Source organism: Durio zibethinus, chromosome 16 (genome assembly GCF_047325235.1).
Source record: "Durio zibethinus cultivar Kanyao isolate XHJ-2024 chromosome 16, ASM4732523v1, whole genome shotgun sequence".
Classification (NCBI taxonomy): Eukaryota; Viridiplantae; Streptophyta; class Magnoliopsida; order Malvales; family Malvaceae; genus Durio; species Durio zibethinus.
In genome coordinates, this window is record NC_143177.1 from 17,554,487 (window position 1) to 17,562,448 (window position 7,962).

The window sequence follows — 7,962 nt, forward strand, 5'->3', positions numbered from 1 at the left end:
GGACCAGTGTGCATGGATGCTGCCACTTGTATGCATTGGGCATATGAGTGGTGCTATGGTAATGCATATTGGTAGGCTCCATGCTTGATGCATCAAACTGTCAACCCATCATCCTCTTTAACCTGCCCCTATGTGGTCATTGTCCCTTAGGGGTGTAATCAAGATCTTGTACTATATACCTAAAATGATGGAAACTAGATGTCTTGCCATTCTTTATCTATCTTATGTCTTTAAGGGCTAAGGTTCTTACCTTAATCTTGCCTCATGCCACAAGCTTGCAATCTAAACATCTGTGGCCATATTGATGCACTAGTGTTTGATCATGCTTTTGAATGTGAAATGTTTATGGGTGCAGCCTCTTGGCCCTTGTTCATCCAATGCTATGCATTTTATGTGCTCAACATGCATGATGCTTGTGCTTCATGTTGGCTCTTTTCCCTGCTCAGTTGGTGCATTTAGGGCCTTCAGTGCCAATGTCTTGAAGGAATGCTACCTAGTTGATCCTACCAGTAGTCATATGCTTGTCTCAAAGATTAAGTCATGCTTTGTGTAAGTATGAACTAATTTAGACTACAAAACTACAAATGGCTCATTAAATCAGTTATAAATTGTTTGATGGTATCTACTACTTGGATAACCATAATAATTTTAGAGCTAATACATCAACAATCCCTGACTTCTAGAAGGGATGCATTTATTAAACAAAAGGTCAATGCAGGCTTTACTCTAATGACTCATGATAACTCGTGGATTGCACAGCCTTTGTGCCAGTGACACATCATTCAAATTTTTGCCTTATCAACTTTCAATGGTAGGATAGTGGCCTACTACAGTGGTCGCCTACTATGGTGGTGATGGGTGATGAAGAATTAGGGTTTAATTCCAATGAAAGACCCTGAGAAATGGCTACAACATCCAAGGAAAGTAGTAGGCATACAAATTACCCAATCTTGACATAGGGAGGTAGTGACAATAAATAACAATACTAAGCTCTATGAGTCTAGTAATCAGAATGACTATAATCTAAATCCCTTAATGAAGATCCATTATAGGGCAAGTCTAGCACCAGTAGTCATAGTAATTCCAACTTCATTTGTGTACATATAAGTTGTTGCAGTTAAAAGCTCATAGTTGAAAGTAGGGTTGGGTCATTTGGTTTGCCTCATGGTACCATAGGTCTACTAGTCCCTATTACCACCAATGCGCTTTTGGCCTTAACTGGCCGAATCATTCTTGTGGTGCTATTACTTTAAAGAAATTAGAGTGCTCAAAGCAGGCTTATGCTTGTATACATTAGCATGGGATAACATCATAAGATTTTGATCCTATTGTGTTGGCCTTCAGGATTAGAGTAATGATTAACAAAGACTGTAGGGGGCATTTGTATTTCATAGTCAAAGGTGAAATTCTTGGATTTATGAAAGAGAAACAACTACAAAAGCATTTGCCAAGGATATTTTCATTAATCAAGAATGAAAGTTAAGGGCTCAAAGATGATTAGTTACCATCCTAGCTTTAACCATAAATGTTGCTAACTAGGGATCAGCAAATGTTACTTTTAAGACTCCATTGGCATTTTATGAGATATCAAAGTCTTTGGGTTCCAAAGGGAGTATGGCCATAAGGCTAAAACTTAAAGGAATTGATTAAAGGCTACCACCAAGAATGGAGCCTATGGCTTAATTTGATTCAACATAGGGAAACTTACCAAGTCCAGACATAGTCAGGATTGACAAAATGAGAGCTCTTTCTTAGTTCTATAGGTGGTGGTACGTGGCTATTCTTAGGTGGTGCAGTGATTTGTTTGGTTAATTCCATTAACGAATGAGACTTCAGCCTGCTAACTAGTATGTAGAGGTGGTCTTTCGTGGCTAGCTTCTTAGAAGGACTACAGCCACTCAAAACAAGGAAGTTTGAGGCAATAACAGGTTTATGATTCCTTTACATGTTTTATGCTACACGTGCGCTACACCGATGTATTCAATGACTCTATAGCCAGCCAACAAGCCTAGGTAATATTTGAAATTTCATTGTGATAGGGATAGATCATTGCTATTATTGGTCTTGAACAAGGAATTTCTAGTAAGCATGACTTATCAGTTCACGTTGACTACATCCATGTCCTTTGTATGCATTGCCTGTCACTCATACTAATTGGATGGTCTAGTGAAATGTTTGGATCATGATGACATGGATGATTTGCTGCCTATGATATCACGAGAAATCCATTGAACCTTATCATTTAGAGGAAGGAGAAGTAGTAACAAGGTTTTCGTAGGTGAACTTGCAAAGAAATCATTGTTGAAAGTTGCTCAACAAATGACCCGCAAATGTGTTAATGAAACACCATAGGGGCGAGGGTGCCTCTGTGCCCCAAGCCCCTTCTAGCCCCAGATAGGGTGATGGTCAGTATCACTACTTATAGTCAAATAACGAACTGTCGATGCAAATTGCACCAAGGAAATAAAATGAAAAAAAGTGTATGTGCTATTGTTATCCCATTCGTGGTGCATGCACGAGCGGCATCATGACTCCTTTTGTTGTGAAAAACCAAAATGACTCTTAGTAATGGATATCTTAGCTCTCACATCAATGAAGAACATAGCAAAATGTAATAGTTGGTGTGAATTGCAAAATCCTGTGAACCATTAATGCAAATTGCACCCCAAGCCATTAGGTCGGGGGCACACCTACTTGGGTGTCATGCACCATCACTCCCTTTAACCCCTTATACATCGGGCTTTAGGTGAAGGGTAGAAGATGGTCTCTAGTGATCTCATCAGTTGTAGTTGTCCTAAAAATGAGTCCCCATCAATGATAGCACTGCGACCATTTATGGTTAAGCTCCCAATGTGCCTTGTTTTTAGTGACATGCAATTATTGTCTATCCAAACCCTATCCCCTTGTGTTGCTTGATCGATGTTTGCATCGTGACCCCAGGTTAGGTAAGATTACCTGTTGAGTTTAAGCATATTAATAACTAGAGGAAAAGAAACTTACCAAGATTCCCCTAATAACAATGAGCAAATTGAGAATAGCCTAACTTAGGAATTTGGCACCCTTAACGTCTGAATTGTAGTCTGGAAAAGCATCCTTAGCAGCAAACCAAGCCGAGTCCCTTGGAAAGGGGCACTAAAAAGGGTGAAAGCCTTATTTCTCCTAGACCTTGTTGCACAATGAGGCAGTATCTGTGAGTCAGGTTGTTTGGGTATACAGCCCTAATCTAGCGGTAAATTCCATCCAAGGTTGAATACAAGCAAGAGACTGATAACGAACAAGTATTGCTAGAGAAAGATGAAAATGACTTTGAAAAGAGAGTCAAAAAGTACTTAAAATTGTCAGGAGGGAAGAGATGGTGGCCAGTGATATGCCTTGATCGGATGTGGAACAATAAGAAACAGTCCATCGATTGGCTTAGGTCATGGGCTAACGCGGGTCATGATAGCGGCCCAAGCCTGAGCTTTTGATATGCTCATGAAGACATCATCACCATGATCATGGAATGCAACTCATGCCATCTTTGCATGCCTTGACATTGGCATGCTCCTAGCATCGACCTACAGGCTCCTTATCTGACTTGTCTTGACACATAGACCAAAGAGTTTGACATGTGTGTGAGTTAATGAGCTAAAAAACCTACAAGGCAAAAAGAAGCTGATTGGCGAGATCCCTTGTAGGTGCACCAATGATTGACCTTAATCTTCTAAGAAGGGTTTGAGTGTGAGAATATGTCTCAAGACCCAAAAGATGGTGAACTATGCTTGAGTGAGGTGAAGCTAAAGAAAACTTTAGTGAAAGCCCATAATGATACTGATGTGTAAATCATTCATTTGACTTAGGTATAAAGGAAAAAGACTAAATGAACCATTTAGTAGTTGGTTCCCTACAAATTTTCCCTCAGGATAGCTAGAACCTTTAGTGAGTTATATCAAGTAAAGCTAATGATTAGAGGTATTAGGGGCGCAATGCCCTCGATTCTCAAACTTTAAATAGGTAAGCAAAACTGGCGATGTGGGATGAATCGAAAGCAGGGTTATGGTGCCCAACTACGCGCTAACCAAAAATCCACAAAAGCTATTAGTCAATTAAGACAATAAGATGATGGTCATGGAAGTTCAAATCTACTAAGGAATGTATAGCAAATCACCTATTAAATCAACTAGCCTAAAAAATGGATGGTGTTTAAGCTCGTGTCCTATACCAACCGTTAGGGCATAGGCCAGGCCTTGATGAGTAGGAGGGCACAGCAATGTCATTTCTACCTAGTGCCCTAAATGTCAGAGTGAAAAAATTCAACAAAGCATGGGTAAACAACAGGAGTAGCTATGACTCTTTTAAGGAAGCCAAATGCCTTATCATATAATTAGTGACGTGCATGAATGGATTAATGAGATTCCCACTGTCCCTATCTACTATCCAGCAAAACCATAGCCAAAGGAATGGGCTTGGTAGAATCAGCACAGAATAAAGACCCTGTTGAGCTTGACTCTAGTCTGACTTTGTGAAATAACTTGAGAGGTGTAGGTAAGTGGGAACCCTCGGGAAAAATTGAAATACGACTACTTCTAATGTTATTTTACTTATTCCATGAATCAGAGGTGGGGCATGACCCTTCTTTTTGGACCTAAGGCTAGCCTTGATCTATCAATCTGAGCAAAGATATTGTTAGGTGGGGAGTTTGGTTAGGGCCGCACGTTTGTTAAAAAGTAATGCTGTTGTCCTAAGGTGAGCTCAATGAGAACAAAAATTTCATGTGGAACAAAAGGGTAAAAGCTCATTTGATTCTAATTTTCAATATGAATACAAACCATGAAAGTGTGGCTTATCAATCCTTTAGACCTTTGAAATTTGAAGCTAAAGGTGTCAAAAAAGTTACCATAGGGATAACTAGCTTGTGGCAGCCAAGTGTTCATAGGGACATTGCTTTTTTATCCTTTAATGTTGGCTCTTCCTATCATTGTGAAGCAAAATTCACAAAGTGTTGGATTGTTCACCCACCAATAGGGAATGGGAGCTGGGTTTAGACCATGATGAGACAAGTTAGTTTTACCCTACTGATGGCTATGTCACAATACTAATTCAACCTAGTATGAGAAGAACCATTGATTCACACAATCAGTCATAGAGCTTGGTTGAAAAGCCAATGGCATAAAGCTATCGTACATTAGATTATGACTAAACACCTTTAAGTCAGAATCTAGGTTAGACGTGATGCATGTGCTCGTCATCCAATTGTCGATCGACCTATAGTAAAAGCCTGTCACCCCCTAGGGCACATGTCATAAGTGTAGCCCCTGAGATAGATAAGTTATGTGGGCTTCTTTTGAGCTCAATTCCTAATGAGCTATAAGTAAAATCTTTTGTAGATGACTTAAATATGTGATGGGGTATTGTAAGTTGTAGCATGGCCTTGCTGCCATGATCAACTAAGATTCAACCCTTGTCACTTCGATTCATCCCTCCCCCCTACACCCACCAAAGTCCTACTGCAGCCCTTTGGGTTAGGGATGAATGATGTTCTTAATTACAATTGATTCAACAGGGGATGACATCCCTCCCTGTATAGTGTCCAAGTAAATGACAACCAAATGCCTTTGGTATTTGTTACTGGGCTCACCCTTGTTGTAGGCATTCACCTCAAACTTCATCGGCACACATTAGCCCTTGGATCGGTTTAGCCTGCATGCCATCAATAGCACTTGGCCCTTGGATTGTATGGGTAATTGTGCCCAACACCATCGGTAGATGTTGGCCTATTGTTGCCTTAAATCCCATAAGTAGATGCTAGCCCTTTGGTTAGGGATGCTATCTCAAACACCATGATAGATGCTAGCACTTGGTGTAAGCACTTACCTCAATCACTATTAGCCTAAGAGGGCCCTTGCTATAGGTTGTTGCTTTGGACACCTCTTTGGTAGATGCTAGCACTTGGGGGGTTTTACTTCAAACACCTTTTTGGTAGATGCTAGCACTTGGTAAGGCATGTGTACCATGACCTTTCCACACAAGGCACTTATCCACCCCTTGATCACCATTGGCACTAAATGGTGATTTGTGTGGCCTTAGACAAGGAATTGATTCCATCTACTAAAGTCAGCCTACCAAACTCAAGTGCTTAGCATAATTCCAACTTGTCAAAGATTGTGCTAATGTACTAGGCCTTTTAGAAGTTGACAAATCTAATCCTCCTAGGACTATGTTTAGGCATGCCTGCACTTAGGTTTGTCTATGCACTCATACCTGGATCATCAGTGCCCACACTTGGGTCTGACTATGTGCCTACGTATCACTCACCAGTGCTCGTACTTGGTCCTAGCTCAATTATGTCAAACTTGAACACCTTGTTTGAGTCTCTGAAGACTTGAACACTACCTATACCTATACCATAGTCTATAATAGGCCTTAAGGCCTAGTCACCCTGGCTGTCAGACCTTGTCCTACAAAAATTAGAACTGTTCCTTAACTTAAAGAAAACCCCTAGGCTTGGACTAGCTTGCTAATCATGACACATGCAAATGCCTCAACCACCATCGAGACATGTTGGCCTTCGGTCTTAGCATATGCTTTGACCACCATCAACGCATCTGGCCTTTAATGCAAGTAGCTCCATCGAACACCATCAATACATGCTAGGCCCTACACCATGAGCCTCCAATAGGCCTCAAGGTCTAGTTCCCTTAGTTATTGAACCCTATCTTGCAAGAACTAGAATTGCTCCTTGACTTAGAGAGAACTTTTGGGCCTAGACCAACTTATAGACTGTGACACATGCACATGTCTCGACCACCATTGAGATATGCTGGCCCTTGGTCTTGGCTCACGCTATAACCACCATTGGTACATACTGGCCCTTTATGTGGTCAATTCCCTCGAACACCATCTACACATGTTGGGCTATGCATTAGAATGGGTATCTTGGGCTTGGGCCATGCACCATGCACCATGCACCATGCACACCATAACTGGCTAGTACATGGGTTTTAACGCATCTTCATATTTCTGCCATGCTAATTTCATTTTTATGGCTTGTCAATTCATCTAAGTGCTCACCAGTGTTTACACCTGGGCTTGGATTAATTTTGCAAAGCTTGAACACCGTGCTTGAGCCTCTAGAGTCTTGATCACTACCCATGCAACTATTTTGGGCTAGTGCCCTATGACTTGGGCCTCTAGTAGGTCTCAAGGCCTGGTCACCCTAGTAGTCAAACCCTTTCCTATTTGAACTATAATTGCTTCTTAACTTAGAGAAAACCCCTGGGACTGGACCAGCTTGTAGACCAAGACATAAGCACATGCCTTAACTAGCATCAAGATATGTTGGTCCTTGGTCTCAACACAAGCTTCAACCACCATCAGCACATGTAGCCCTTTGTGCGGGCAGTTCCCTTAAACACCATCAGCACATGCTGAGCTATACACCATGCATAGGTATCATGGGCACGAGCCATACACAAATCGTACCATGATTGAGCAGTAGGTGGGTTTAGGCACATCTTCATATTTCTACCATGCCAACACCATTTTTATGGCCTATAAATTCACATAAGCACTCACCAGCACCCGTAAGTGGGTTTGGCTCAATTCTATTAAACTTGAACATCATGCTTGAGCCTTTGGAGTCTTGATCACTGCTTATGCCATTCTTTTGGGCTAGTTCCCCTTGACCTAGGCCTCTAATAGGCTTTAAGGCTTGGTCCCCTTAGCAATCAAACCCTTTCTCACTAGAACTGGAACTACTCTTCGACTATAAAAGAACTTTTGGGCCTGGACCAACTTCTAGAACATGACACATGCACATGCCTTAACCATCATTAGGACATTTTAGCCCTTGGTCTTTGCACTTACTTCGACCACCATCAGCACATGCTAACCCTTTGTGCAGGTAGTTCCCTAGAACACCATTTAGCACATGCTAGGCATGCACCGAATGTGTGTATCTTATTCCTGGGTTGCGCATGATGT

At 41.4% G+C, this 7,962-nt stretch overlaps 3 pseudogenes; all 3 read left to right on the plus strand.

The window, feature by feature from the left end:
• The first annotated feature begins 490 nt into the window (after window positions 1–490).
• Window positions 491–2,301, plus strand: LOC149514374 (18S ribosomal RNA; annotated as a pseudogene).
• A 256-nt stretch (window positions 2,302–2,557) lies between these two features.
• Window positions 2,558–2,704, plus strand: LOC149514375 (5.8S ribosomal RNA; annotated as a pseudogene).
• Window positions 2,705–2,931: 227 nt separating this feature from the next.
• On the plus strand, window positions 2,932–5,457 carry LOC149514376 (25S ribosomal RNA; annotated as a pseudogene).
• Window positions 5,458–7,962: the final 2,505 nt, after the last annotated feature.